Consider the following 15,910-nt stretch of genomic DNA (forward strand, 5'->3'; position numbering starts at 1 on the left):
CATATCGCTTAGTTCAGATTATCAGAGTGTTTTTTCTGTCATCGAACGTTTCTGTCTTAGGTTACTCTGAATCATAATAATTGTGTAAAAAACTTTAATTCAGTAGAAAAAGTTTCATTTTATTACTGCCCACCAAACTGTTGTAACATCTCTGTGGTTTATGAAAATGTGCAGGTAAAAATGAAACTGAGCGTATTTTAAATATTTGCCTGGACACGAAAATATTGTATTAAGAAGCGCTGATACCGCAAAAACGTTTTCCCCTGTGGAAATCACAACCGACTAATGTTCGCTAGCTAATACATATTTTGATCGATTGTTGAGAAGTATGCCGCTCGCGTGATATCTTTGATTGGAATCACATCAGATCAAAAACATTTTATTTGGATTGTTAATTTACATTTAGAGCGAATGAAAAGAGAATAAAACATTAAAACCACTCATTTTGGTAAAGGAGGGTTAATCCCTTTGCATTCAATCATATCATACACAATAAAAGGCTTAGGGTCTTTGCAGTAATTGTAGTACTCCTGCTCGCAAGGGCGATACACAGTTTCCCGATTGACAGGCGTGTGGCTGAAAATAGGACCGCGGCGCTCATCAACTTTTTCATTCCATTGGTACATCTCGCACTTCGATTTACCTGGAAATAAAAAAAAAAGGTTTTTAACAAGAACAATATCAGCTGCTACGAATTCAACACACATCTCGGTGGCATCTATAAAAATTAACAGAAAGGACTCCTCCCAAAGCGCCAAAGTAGCTGATGCGCCCGATCACTGATAAAAATATTACGCGTTCAACATCAGTTTAACAGTATATTCGAGCTTTGATTCTTGAAACAAATTTCATTCAGGTCCGGTCGCTTCGTTAGCTTTGAGAGAGACAACCGGCGCCAACAGTGGTTGAGTGAACCTTGTTTTTACGGGGAAACAATTTACTGAGGAAACAAAGGGAGTAAATTAAATGCTGCATATTGTCACGCAGATGGTGACAATGCGTTGGCGACAAATGATAACACTACATTTTCGCTAAAATTCACTCTGTATTGGGCTGATTTGCTTCCGCGAGAAAACTAAGCAATCTGCGGCGGCGATTGCAGCAAGCGTGCTCGGCGGTCGTCAATCTACGAATGGGTGTCGCTCCCGTCAAATTTCAAATACGGCAAAGACACGAATAGATTAAACATAAAACGGTGGCTAGCCTAACCTGGCACATTGCCGAAACACACGCGAGTGGCTAGATTCGTCGAGATACATCTCCACGCATCTTGCACCACAAAGAAAGTAATAAAACTTCGTCTATACAACAAAGAGCAAGAAAAATAATAATATTATAATAATAATTATGGTAATATTATAATTAATATAATGATAATAAATTAAATTGCACTGCACAATCTGCATCGGAGTAATGCGTAAGTACGGATGCTGCGGTTGGTTGCTTCTCGCTGCTTCTATTTGCTTAATTCACTTCTTGTTTGCCCATTTTCGTTTTTGGTACTTTCCAAATTGCGCGCCAAACTCTGCCTATGCCCTTTTTTCGGCTCTACTTCTGCTTGCGTGACGGTGCATCTTCCACCTCACATTAATTCACTTCTTGTTTACCCATTTGGCACTTTCAAATTGCGCGCCAATCCCTTCCTATGCCCTTTTTTTTTTGGTTTTACGTCAGGTTGCTGGATGTCACATCCTTGACGTCATATCATCTACGGCCCCCCTTTCTCTTTTTCCGCTTTTAATCCCACCTTCCTTCCTTTCCTTACGCGCGGTTCAGGTGTCCACAAAAGTGTGGCAGATACTGCGCCTTTCCTTTCCTGTGAACTAGTTATTCTAATTGTTTATCTTATTACCTTATTGGCCTAGTCATTTCTTCGGCAACTACATTACGTCCCCCTCTATAAATTGACCCAACTAATTAACCTCTACCACTTCTCAATTACAACTGCTGCCGACCCAATATTGCGGACACGGCCTGCGGGCAGAAATCTGAGAGCATAGTAAAGTAAATGCTTTAACAATAATAATAATAATAATATTATTATTACTAATATTAATAATTGGTTCACAGGAAGGGAAAGGCGCGGGTATCTGTAATACCTGTTTTTGTGGATACCTGAACCGCGCCGTAAGAGAAAGGAAGAAGGTGGGAGGGAAGATAGAAGAAAGAATGAGGAGCCGTAGTGGAGGGCTACGGTCTAATTTCGCCCACCTGGAGTTCTTTAACGTGAGCTGATATCGCACAGCTCAGTTCAGTTCAGTTCAGGCGTTCAGTCGTGTCCGACTCTTCGTGACCCTATGGACCATGTCACGCCACGCTTTCCGGTCTCTCACTATCTTCTTAACATCACATAGCTTCATCTGCAATGCCTCGAGAATGCCATCTAACCATCGCGTTCGCTGCCTACCCCTCCTCCGGCGACCCTCAACCTTTCCCAACATCAAATCTTTCTCCAGCGACTCCTCTCTTCTCATCAGATGACCAAAGTAGCTGAGCTTTAACTTTAGAATTTGACCCTCCAATGAGCAGTCAGGGTTTATGGTCGACAATATCGACTGATTTGATCTTCTGGCAGTCCAAGGAACTCTTAAGAGTCTTCGCCAGCACCACAATTCAAACGCGTCAATTCTTCGGCGGTCAGCTTTTTTCACAGTCCAACTCTCGCATCCATACATCACAACTGGAAAGACCATAGCACGGGTTATACGGATCTTGGTTGGCAGACTAATGTCTCTGCTCTGTACTAGGCGGTCAAGGCTAACCATTGCTCTCTTTCCCAGAAGCAGGCGTCTCCTAATTTCATGGCTGCAGTCTCCTTCCGAGGTAATCTTGGCGCCCAAGAACAGAAAATCTGTCACAGCTTCCACTTCTTCTCCATTGATGCTCCAGGACTTGATAGGGCAAGACGCCATGATCTTCGTCTTTTTAATGTTCAGTTTAAGCCCAAACTTCTCACTCTCTTCTTGTACGCGCATCAGAAGTCTCTTGAGTTCCACTTCACTTTCTGCCATTAAAGTGGTATCATCCGCATATCTAAGGTACTGGCGCCTATTCGTTTCGCCTCCACAGGAACGCAGCCGTAGAGGTCAGGATCGAACCCGGGTTCTCCGGCACAGTACCACCGCGGCGGGCCAAGGGCAAGAACAAAGAGTGCGGAATTTCGATTCACTTGGGTTTCCATGCTTTCTTGCAGTCTGTTATGGCAGGATCTCTTGAGGGAATTATTCAGGGCGCCTGTAGCTACTGCTCTTTTTTCTAGCTTTGTGTGCGACGACAAAATCCACTACGCTCAGCGGGGTTCCCAGACGCCCTCATTTCCAGTCTCGGCTTCAACCTTCTGAAAGAACTTCTCCATTCGAGCCAGCCGACGAAGTCACAAAAAGGAAAAGGAGCAAAAAGAATTAGAAAAGGGAGCCATCATGCCGTATGTGCACGGTATCAGCCATACATTGAAGAAAATAGTACGGAGAGCTGAAATAAATATGATTTTGACCGTGTCTAGGAAGCTGAATATGCTATGCAAAAAGGTGAATGATGGAGGCCAAAAACCACTTCGATGCAATAAGCGGCATGATAGAAGGTTCACCACGTGTGACAGTGAAGTCATCTACGAAAGCCCACTGTCTTGCGGAGCGTCTTACATGGTAAAACTGGACGCTGTATCAATGACCGCATAAGAGAGCACGCCATTACTATCAACTCGAGATACGTATCTGCTTGAGAATGCCTTCCACACCTTGGTCAATGCCAGATTCTGAGGCAATACAATATCCAACACAAGCGTGAACTTTATGAAGTCTACATCGTAGAAAAGAAAGGAGCGACATGCATTAGCACACCAGCGATGGCACTGACAAGAAAAGAGACTGGTTATTTTGCAAACCCATGACGGCAAGAAGTGACTATTGGGACTCCTGCTCGCCTTCTCTTTCTTAGTTTTCATGCTTCTGGCGTTTATTGCGAGCAATGTAATACTGTTTCCTTCGACGGCGTCTTCGGCGGTGTGGTTTTGTGCTACCCGCGCATATTACGACGCTTGATCGGAGCTACCCGGTAAATTTTCCACCCAGATCGTTTAGAGTGACCTATCTCGTGTGCGGTGCCTGTCGCTCTTGCTGTGAACCACATTTTGTGGTCATGCGTCTGCGACAAATGAACATTATCTCTTCGTTCTAGGATCGACGAGTTTTGGTAACGTCTGGCTGCTGCATAAAAGGCGATTACGAGAATGCCCCGTCAAACACTGCCACATGTCTGAGTCGTAGTCGTCACCACCTTACGCTTCCACGCCCCTGACGACACCATCAGTGGTAGCGCCACCATACAGTCTATACGAATGGTCATCTGCTTTTCAGGGGGATTTGCGGCCGTATCCTTGAAAGCGACGAACATTGTTTCTTCGTTCTAGGTGAGCTTTCATTACAGTATTGTAGTGCTACCTTGTCAGCCTGGCTGCAAATCCCCCCTTTACTGTCAGTGTTATTGAACATGGGTAATTTTACACGCATCGTTCTGTTATGCGCAGAACAGCTAAGAATGTATGCTGTCAAGTGCGGCTTAGGCCTGTTGCACTTACTGGGCTTAGCAGTCGTTCTTGTTTGTTCTAAAGATCCCCAGGCGGTTGAAATTTCCGGAGTCCTCCACTACGGTGTCTCTCATAACCTGAGTCGCTTTGGGACGTTCAACCCCACAAACCAAACCAAACCATCTTTTTTGTTCTGCGAATTTGATCATATGTGGTGGTGACGTAGATATGAACCCTGGTCCAGGCAAGATAGACAAAGTTCTGACAGTGTTGAAGAGCTGATGACATCAGCAGAAACAATTTCACAAAGACACGTCTAATAAGCTAGACATTCAGGTGACTTCACTGAGAAAATGCATCGACTTTCCATATTAAAAGGGCAATTCGATGTTAACTCGTTGTGCGCAGACGTAACTAGCCTACCAATTGCATTCGATGAATGTCATAACGTACTGAAAAATATCCTGTCAAAGCAATATGAGCGCTCCTATTTAGTTGTCGACTACCAAACAACCGAATACGGGGAAATAACCTGATATTCAAGGGTGTGCCAGAGGAACCCCCAGAAAAACAAGACACAGAAAAGCGGATCGCAGAATGTAGGAAAACACTTTTCAGCATGCAGGTGAATGAAATAGAATGTGGACACACGATAGGCCGGCACACTACTAACCAAGGATGACTGATTGTTGTAAAATGTCTCAATTGCAAAGACAAAAACAGCGTTCTGAAAAATGCATTCCAACTGAACGATCTGGTCTCTTCTCATATAGGGATTGATGAAGAGTTTTCATCAAACATCCAATTTGTTAGAATGATGCTTAGAGACTTTAATAATAATTATAATAAAAATAATAACAATATATTATTAACAATATTCCTCTCGCTTGTACAAGGAATCAATAAACCAATTCCAAATTCCAAATACTGATAATTGAATAACATGAAATAAACGGCGAATTATCCGTCACACTTCCTCTGTGGACACCTGACCGCGCCGTAGATAGACTTTGTACACATTAAACTACAGAAAGGAGAAAAGTATACTCTTTTTTGATATTTTTATAGCCGGCAACCAATAATTCGCTTTCGATGTATCGGCTCAATGATCACGTGATCTGCCTACTCGAACTGGCTAAGCATACTGTGTCTTCGTCAGCTGTGTCTTCGCCCATAGCTGCTTCACAAGACGTGGCATCAACTGATACGGCTTTACCCGCAGGGCCATTACCTATATTATGATATAGATGTACACGTTGCGATAGAAAGTTCTTTCATAGTGTCAAATTTTGTAGTCGCTATTACAAAGAAATCTGCTATGCGCATTCATCGAATCCTCTTTGGCAGGCCAAAGTGATCGCCGAACAGGAAGCTACTCTGACTCATCTATGTCATGTACTGAAAAATGTTTCCTCCATCTAATCCGTATAACCTACAGAAATTCCGACTTTATTGAAGCTGTGCACCTATTGCACATTGCTGCCATCAGACAGAAAACAATAACTGCTGGTTTCAGCCATTATTCTTTGGACACTTTCATTTCTTAAAATAAAGAATATAATACCGGGTGTCACTGCGAAGAACGGCATGCCCCCTTCTGCGCTGCTACAAGCTGCTCTGAACTAGTTCTCTAAGCAGTATTCGGAAGAGACACATATCTTCACGGGTCGTTAAATTTTTATGATCCCGTGGTCTACGTGAAGGGATTCGGAAGGCGTGTCTTCAGGGTGCTGTGTGCAAAAACGCCAAGTGGTGCTCTTCGACTGGCCAGTGCTCAAGTACAAAGGCTTCCCTATCTAGGTACCTAGGGGCAAGACAATGTAGAAAAACCGGGGCTTTTCTGGGGACATTGACAGACTTTCTCTAAAATCTCTACCACCATGTAAATAAATTTGCACTCCTCCTCGCTTCCATGGTGCCCCGTTGGCGTTCACCACCGTCGGCTCCGGCCCTGCCGGCGTCTCTACAGGAGTTTGTCGCACCTTCCACGCTGAATAAAAGCACTTGCTGTAGCTTTCAAAAAGAATGCGAATGTGGTCATGTCCCTTTTGCGGTAATGCTGAGCTGGTATCGTACGTGATCTCCACTAACGGGTGAATGGTATGGAGTTCGTCAGGAGAGCGAATTTTTTTCAGGTGTGTAACATTGCGTCCAGGAAAGTGATCGTCGTACCCTTGTTATAATGCCGGTATTCTTCGATGATGCTCATTAACACCTCCTGAGGTTGTCCTTCTTCGATATGGCCGATACCTCTTACGATGCCGAGCTTTATTTAATTTCAACTGGGTCTTTCCTTCGATGACGCCATTCAGGGCTTTCGATGTCTGCGTTGCCCATGTAGGCAACGACGCTTGTCTGACACGGCATGGTTACGTCTCCGTCGAGAATGTTTAGAACGATATGATGCGTCGATGTCGTCATAGTAGGTGTGGCGTTGATCATCGAGAGCTTCACGTGCTTTGAGCGAAGCTCGATGATGGCCTGGTTGTTACTGGGAAACTACAAATTCAGAATAATGTCTCGAGAGCAATTCCGTAGGATCAGGAATTTCACAGGGTAAGTACGCTCATTCACAGTCATTGCTGCAGTTCATCGCCCAGGCGACGTGCTAAGGTTACTACCAGCGATTGCGGATTAGCGGGCCACGCGCGAAGTGGTCACCACTTTCTTGAGCTGGGCAACGAACGCTCCGCTGATGATAGAAATTAGTCCCAGTGTGCACTAAGGCGGTAACTGTGCCACACTAAACAGTAACTTCTTGGTCACTAGCTCGTGTCCTCGTATTGCGGGTTAACTCCTTTGTTCGAAATCTATTTCATCGTACGATGAGGTCGCCGCCGGAGGACACATTTGTCGCTTCGTTCTGTGGCGCTGTCATTTTGCAGCCTGGTCGTGTTGTCATCGACGTTGGCATGGTGCGTAGTGGCGGTGTTACAGAAATCTGGCCGCGTGGTCGTCGAGGGCAATTTGATAAAGTGCGTTGGAATAATGGATTCTTTACAAATCGTCGGCTGCAGAGGATATTCGTTATTTCGCTGTATAGCAAACTCACGTCTCAATTACTGCTGAATTTATTTTTCCCTACGGCGACTAAGCTACTCTCCTCGCCCACAACAACGTCCTGTGACGCTCATTGGGTGCTAGGCAGCGATACGGAGCGGTACTGACAGCTTGGTGACTGCGCCCTCCGGAAGTAGTTGTTCATTTCTTCTAGTCTATCGCTAGGATGGTCCCGATGCGTCTGTACGAGCTGTGTCATAAAATGTGGCAACCTCTCTGCAATGGCAGCACGGCGGGTGTTTGTTGCACGACCTGCAGGCGTTGTATTCTCCGGAGATTGAGGGTCTCTCGTAGGTTTGGCGGCGTGTGCCAAGGAACGGCGTTGAGGAGGAGCTCGTCCACGTCGAGGGAAGTTTCGTGCTTCTTGGCATGGTGGAGGATAGCGTGGGGCAAGGGCGTAGTTCATAGCTTGATGTTGCAGCATTGTATCAGTTAAAGTGGGATTCACAAGCGCCTTCTGCACTTCATGGGTGTCGCTACTTGAGGCTGCTGAGACGACGGTAGTAATCGGCGTAGGTCTTCGCAAACGACTTCGTGTATTAGGTCTCGCTAGTCATTCATCTAGGAAAGCAGCTCCGACTTGCATCGGACGATTCTACTGCCGATTCCTGGCGTTGAGGGCCCGATAGACGTAGCCCCCATCTACATCGAATTCGGCCATGGCTGTCGGAAGGTTCCTCAAAATTTCCAGCAAAACGACAATCGTTGATGCCTTGTATAAGGAATTGACTTTATCTTTTGTGATGTCTAAACCAGCGAGGCAAAACGAACACTTAATTTCGTCGACGTAATTGAGCACGGACTCGTTTGGTTGCTGGGCCCTGGCGTGGAGGAGAATTTCTGCTCTGTCTATCTAGACAATTCTAGCCAACATGTTCTAGACCACCATTTTAAACTCATTATATGTCACGGCGGATTATTCGCGGTTTTCACTCCATGTTCCATCTACCCCATCCAGTGCGAAGGTTTTCTGGAGCTTCAATGTACCGTCTTAGCTCTACGCGACAAGTCGTCCACACTCATTGAGCCAGTTCTCTAGATCTTGACCTGGGTTGCCGATGAAAATGGGGGGCTGTCGGAGCTCCTAGAGCACAACCAGAAGAGGTACTGTAAACAGAGTTATTTTTACTGCAGGAGCCTTCTTCCTGATTTGATTGGGTCACTGTTCAGGTTGGAACCCAAGAGTCGGCGGCTTGCTCGTTGGTCTGTGGGGACCGCTCCCGGGGCGGCTAAAACAGGCCTGTTATATCGGCATATCGGAGTAGTCTAAAACATGAGGAGCAGCACTTCCAGATATCACGTAGTGTTGACAAGGCCGTAGGGAACAATCGAAGAGGCTGGTAATACACTGACGTAAACTCTGTTTAGGTGACCAGCGCCCGTAATAGAAGTAATTCGGGGTCGGCGCCAGCAGGAAGCGCGCTAGTTGATCGGGGAAGGGCGAATATCTCGTGTACGTTTCAGGGTTCAATGTAAAGTTGTCGCAAAAACATCTATATAACGACGTAAATTGTCACTAGCACAACCGAAAACGTTAATGAAACAATCGCTCGAGGCTGGGAACTGTAGCAATGCACGTGGGCGGATATTGCGCTACAAAGACATATTTTAACCCCCCGTGTCGTGACTATAAGCATGACCACACAGAGTGCAAAATCCTCCCATGAGCTGAGTGAGATGACAGCATTCTAAAGGCTGCTAAATGCAACAAATGTATCGTGTCATTATGAAATAGTATAAAAAAGTAGGCTGCTTCTGTTGCGGTTGCAGGCGCTCGTGGCGAATTTATGACATCCCTATTCTTTCACGCGGTATATTAGCCAGATCCACCAGATACAGCTCCACGACAGCTTAGAAAGATGCGTGCGATGAATAGAAAACAATGTTGGGTCTTACGATTTTCATGAATATCACGGGTATATAACAAAATGAAACATTTTCCGTCTTCGTCCCAATAAATCATTGTGTATGTAATTATTTCTTCTGGATCTGGAAGAAAAAAGCGCAAAACATTGTCAAAGGCAGCATTTCAGAAACACACTGGGCCGTTCGCCCTTTCAGTTCGCGATTATCTCAAAAAAGAGAACACAACCGATACTGTCGCAAAAAGACACTCAACATCGTGTGAAGGTTTTATATCTGCAGCTAAATTTTGAAAATATTATCAGTATGGACATCTCTGTGTGCGCAAGCAGCCCACTCCGCCACAACGATACTGCCGTGCCAGCGCACCAACTAATTACAATGACTGTATTTTGAGAAATAAAATGCACAGTGTCTTTCTAGCTCCTCACGCACAGCCAATGTATCACAAGGAAAGAGATGAAGCCGGCAGGTATGATATATTCGATAGCATGCAATTATTTGTGAAAAACAGTTAGGGTGATCATTTTATGCTTTGTTTTATTCAATGTTTTGAAAGATTACCACCTAAGCACTATGCAGGATGACTCAGCTCCTTCCTACTACAAAGAGGAGGCCAAATGTTTACAAGCGCCTGCTATCAAATAAAACCAGAGTAAATAATATTGGAAAGCAATACACAACACGGAAATTCTGAAATTAATAAAAAAATTGAAATTTACATTTGACATTTCAGGCAACATTTTGATTTCACATATGAGCAGAAAAACAGGTTGTTCATTTCATCTGAGGACAAGATGTCTGTGCTGATTGTATCCTTTTTGAGTGCATGACTATAGCTGGAACAACAATATATTTCACAAAAAGGTACATGATATTTCCGCTTTATAACTGGCTCGTGAATAATGCACAAACCAAAATTTGAGAAGACGCATTGGAAAAGAATAACGATTGGGCCTTAGTTCCTTAGGTTGATATAAAATTGTCTAGTTTTTGGTTGACTGCAATATTTGGCACATTGAATGTTTGCGATAGTCAGATAATACAATTAAAGAAGTATTTTTTTTAAAAAGCAGTCCTGAGATGTAAAGGTGTATTTTGGAGTTTTACTAGCAAATTTTTTTCTCCACAGCAAAACAAGAAAGGGGATGTTGTACGTAGAACAAAGTGTTAAATACGGGCGGCCAAGTATGGCGACTTTACGTAGTCAGTGGCTCTTGGGATGCAATTAATATAATACAATGCTCTATTGGCGTAGGGTATGGTAGCCCAGCGTGACCTATTTGGAGTTTAAAATTACACCCAGTGTTTTGACGTTGATGAATACTCATCACCACGGGAATCCATCTGCATGGCTGCCTCTCGATCTAAAGCTCACATCGTTACTGTTATAAACAGTTGAGCGGATATTGCAATCCCGTTTATGCAGTTCTTGTTTTTGGCTGTTTTTCAGACAGAACTGTGCCTGCAATAGTTTGGAAAAAACATTATCTGTGTCCGTACTGCATGATTAGGTAGAAAATATTTCCAAGGCGCAGCTCTTAATCGCCGTGCTTGGCTTAAGCTGCAATGTCATCGGCATTGCCTATGTCCTCCCTGTCGGCATAATAGTCGGGCAGCATTAGAGTGGCCCTGGGTCATTGTGTTAAATTTGTCACTGGAAAATTTAAAACGTAATAACCTACTCGGCGTTCCGCCACATATTTTCAGCACCCAGAGCATAGATGTATTATGCAGTGGTTAACAGCATACTTGGAATTATAACGGAAGCCTTACATTATCATTTCATGCACTTCAAAACGAGTTTAACTGTACTCAGGATAAGGCGCCTCATGTACCCACATCAATGCAAGGAATGCAAGCTGTGGCAAGCACGGAGAATATTAGTGCAATGACTCTTGAAGGGGGCATTAGTTGAGAAAAACGGGAAGGCAGAAGACAAATGGGGAAACTGAAAAACAGTTTTAGCGAACAGAAATCCACGGCGGGCAATTGGATGGAAAAATAACATGCGTACTTAAGATACTTGAGTGTTACGAGCCATGGAATGCAGGCACTGAGGTGGTATAGACTGGTAAACGAGAGCTCAAGTGCTTCTTCTCAGCTTTAGGACGGGAAGACGAAATAGGAATCTGATGTGGGGACATAATATCAGGAGTAATACATGCAATAATTAGGCATCAAAGGGACTATCGAAAAGGTTTGTTAAAGCGCGGCTGTATAACCATGTGCAGCGGTGGCGTAGAGGTTGAAAATTCCGCCTCACGTGCAAGAGAAGCGTGGTTAGTCTCGGTGCTACCCCATTCCAAACCATATTCAAAAAAAAATTAAAAATAAATAAATATCGATAGAATTACATAAACAGGTTTAGGGTACTACCTTATGACGGAGAAAACCCCCGGAAACTAACTCCCTCACCAGAGCGAAATTTGGCCACCCTGTGTAGTATTGTGGGCAAAACCACCTATGAATACTCCAAAAAAGCACTTGGCCCTCAGTTCCCAGCGGCTGCGAAGCAACAGACGACGGCGGCGGTCAGACCTGTAAGGCAGCAAATTGTGTCTGGCTCCGGATTGGCCACCATTGGTGACATACACTGGCAACGCTTAATGCTACAACCCCATCTAGTAAAGCTATATTAACAGTGTTATTCGAGAAACTAGCAGACATTAAATGGGATATTATAGAGCTTAGCGAGGTTAGGAGGCGAAGTGAGGCTTACACTGTGCTGAAAGTCGGACATATATTGTGTTATCGTGGCTTACCGGAGACGCGAGAACTAGAAGTAGGATACTTTGAAGAACTAGGAACTGGCAAATAAGGCCAGTTAGTATCGTTCATGATATTGGTGTCTTTTCTGTGGTCGTACTTATTCCTCTAACCCTTAATAAGGCGTAAGCATTGTATGGCCATGCTTACTCTTGCGTATCATCTCGAGGTTTTGCGGACGATTACATTGTAACGAATGAGTTTATAAGAAAACATTGCTCGCCTCAGGCAAAATACTAATACATCTCGTATGGAAAATAAGAAGGTCCATGCGGGTTAATTAGAGCTAATTAGGTCGATCAAACGTCTAAATAGCCGAGAGGGGTAGTGGCTGGAGTCTAAATGGGGTCACGCTTTACTTGAATTCCGGTGATGTAGGGCTATTTTTTGGTGATTGGAAATGTTAAACCTTTGAGCGTGACCGAGCAGGAAATAGCGCGGTTTGCTTGCACAAATGCGTGGGATGGTTCGAAAGTGCGCGGAGATAACAAACAATCTGCAATCTCAAAAACATTGAGAGCACTGCAGAGTCTGTGGTGGTGAAATACCAAAGGCTTACAGTTACTGCTGCACATGGTATAGTCGTGAACAAAAGTGGGATACAAGACTAGGCCGGTGTCTGAGCTCGAGACAATTGCATCTCAACTTCATCTAGCAACAGCTGTCTAAGATCGAGGCAACAGTGCAAGTGCCCCATTTTATTCACATGCTTGTGTCCATATTACGGTCCTTAACGCTATCAATAGATGGAATTTTGATAAGGTTTTTTGTGCTCTGTCATCAGCTGAGTGTTATATAAGACTTTTGCTGACGACTGTACATCGCATGCCCCTTGTCAAAGGAGCGTCCGATGGGTCGCGGAGCTCAACGAACGTTGTCTGCATGGGTTCCATGATATTTGACATTCTTTACCAGATCTCTCTAACGTCTTCACATAAATATTTACAGATGTATTGTTGAAGATGAGAGGATTCATTGGTAATATTCGGAGCCCGATTACATCCTATGCGATCTTTGTGAAGCTCTTTTTGAGCTCTGCCACCCCACCGACGTGCTAAGCCTAACGCCCGGGGCTCGGCACCGAGCCCTATGCAGCTTGCTGCGTCTCCGCCCCATAGCTGCGTTAGCCGATGCCCCTGCTGCTGTAGTTCGCAAACCTCGAAGCCACCGGCACAGCCTGAAAGGTTGAAGGCGTGTCAGTAAGCACTGACATGCTTGACGCAGACACGCACTGGGCTCACCGTGAAGCTACTGCCCACCAGCCCACCGCCTCACAACGCCTACCTCGAACACCAGTCCGACATTCCACTGCCAGCCACCATTTCCGCTGAAGCCAAACTCCATAATCATTCTTCCTTCCCTTGCCTCGCAGCAGAAGGCTTCAAAATCGTTTTGGACCAGGAAAGGGGCCTGAGCTTAGCACGACCACTAACTAAGCACTGCATCAGACCCTGTGCACCCTTGCAAACATTGATTATTGCACCATCCGGGCCGCCAGGCGTGTACGGATCAATCCTTGTAACAACTTTGTTAGCATCCCGTCTGAGCTGCGCGTTGGCCTCACCTCCGTATCTCGGAACTCGGTATAGGTGCCATTTCTTACCCCCTGCATGCCCACTTCGCCGCACTTGATAACACCCATAGTGGCATAATATACAATGTCATTGGCTGTGAAACTTCGGACGGCATAATTCATGACCTGCACTCTATCAATATGGGCACCCCCCTACACTATCACCGATGCGCGCCAGATGCCAAGATCCAAATCATACTCATTACCTTTGTCAGCACCAGCACCCGTTCCGCCTGAAAGCCGAGGCCTCCACGAACTGCTGGGGTGCCAGCTATACCGCGCGGACGTCTGTGCAAAGCCCAAGGCCGACTTTCGCCACCGTTGCGATCAGGCCCACAAGGCAGTGTTTGCATCCTGTGTATGAAGACCCACATCACAGGCTCGCCCTGTTGCAGTCTCCGATTCAACTTTAATGGCACGCCGTCACCCTCGATTACCCCAAAGTAGAAGCCTTCCCCTGCCTTGAAAATTACAGACCAATCAGCTTACTGTCTGTTACGTTTAAGGTAATTACTAAGGCAATCGCTAACAGAATCGCGAAAACCTTAGACTGCATTCAGGCAAAGGATGAAGCAGGCTTTCGGAAACGGTACTCTATTATCGATCAGATCCATACCATCAATCAGGTGATACAAAAATGCTTGGAATATAACCAGCCCTTATACAGAGCATTCATTGATTACGAAAAAGCATTTGACTTAGTAGAAACCTCGGCGGTGATGCAGGAATTGCGAAATCATGGGGTAGACGAGCCGTACGTGAAAGTGCTGGAAGATATATGCAGCGGCTTCACAGCAACCATAGTTCTGCATAAAGAAAGTAACTAAATTCCCATAAAGAAAGGTGTCAGGCAAGGAGACACAATCCCTCCAGTACTATTCACAGCTTGCTTAGAGGAAGTATTCGGACACTTCGAATGGGAGCAGTTAGGGATACGGGTAGTAATCTGCAATTTGCTGATGACGTTGCCTTGCTAAGCAACTCAGGGGATGAACTGCAAATAATGACTGATGACCTAGACAGGAAAAGTAGAAAGGAAGGCTTGAAAATCAATATGCAGAAGACTGAGGTAATGTTCAACAGCCTCGGGAAGGAACAGCAGTTTACATTAGGTAGCGAAGTACTGGAAATAGGCAAATATATCTACTTAGGACAGGTAGTAACCGCAGATCCGGACCATGAAAAAGAAATAACAAGAGGAATAAGACTGGGATGGAGCGCATTTGGCAAGCACTCGCAGATTATGACTAGCAGCTTACGGGTATCGCTCTAGAGGAAAGTATAGAACAGTTACATATTACCTGTACTCACCTATGGGGCTGAAACGTGGAGGCTAACCAAGAAAGTTCTACTCAAGCTGAGGACAACCCAGAGGGCTATGGAACGAAAAATGGTAGGGGTAACATTAAGAGATAGAAAGCGTGCAGAGTGGTTCAGAGAAATAACTCAAGTTACCGACATTCTAGTGGTAATTAAGAAGAACTGGGCATGAGCAGGACACGTAGCGTGATGAGAGGATAACCGATGGTCGCTTAGAGTAACAAACTGGATTCCAAGGGATGGTGGTGGTGGTACAAACTTTGTTCAGTGAAGGCCAAAAAAATTAAAAAAAGTAAAATTATGTAGCTGCCGTTCCGTGGGTGGCCTTCCGGCGGCTGGTTGTGGCCTCCAGGTCACGCCTGGCGGCGACTTCCGCTGCCCAGGTCGTAAGCCGTTGTTGAATATGCGGCTCCGAGCTTGCCAATGCTGCCTCCCACAGCTGCGGGCTGTTAATTTGCCAGTAGACGGGGGGAAATTGCGTCGGACAAGAGTAAAGAATGTGAGCATAGTCTGCTCGGGAAAAGCTGCAAAGCGTGCATTGGAGCGAGAAGGCACCGGGGTGAATAAGGGCAAGGCGTGCAGGAGAGAGGAAAGTGTGGGCATGTAAACGGCGCCAAGTATTCTGTTCGATATTAGATAGGGACTGGTGAGGGGGGGGGGAGGAATAATCGAGAGTTGCGGTAGTGGAGGGTGATGTCATGAAAGGTGAGGAGGGAGTCACGCATGTCCATCCCGGGATGGAGGGGGCCAGCTCGGTCGGTCATTTCGCGAGCGATAGAATTTGCCGCCTCATTTCCAGG

General features: G+C 45.3%; 1 long non-coding RNA gene across 1 annotated transcript in view; it reads right to left on the reverse strand.

Annotated features, from left to right (window-relative positions):
- Nucleotides 1–362: 362 nt before the first annotated feature.
- The window catches only part of LOC146177267 (uncharacterized), a 47,636-nt gene continuing 32,088 nt past the window's right edge, over nt 363–15,910 (reverse strand). The window contains exons 3-4 of the long non-coding RNA XR_014701020.1: nt 9,482–9,574; nt 363–643 (exon numbers count right to left, since the gene is read on the reverse strand). This is a non-coding gene — a long non-coding RNA (uncharacterized LOC146177267). The remainder of the gene's footprint in view (nt 644–9,481; nt 9,575–15,910) is intronic.

Source organism: Amblyomma maculatum, chromosome 10 (genome assembly GCF_055883805.1).
Source record: "Amblyomma maculatum isolate TAMU_Amacu chromosome 10, ASM5588380v1, whole genome shotgun sequence".
Classification (NCBI taxonomy): domain Eukaryota; kingdom Metazoa; phylum Arthropoda; class Arachnida; order Ixodida; family Ixodidae; genus Amblyomma; species Amblyomma maculatum.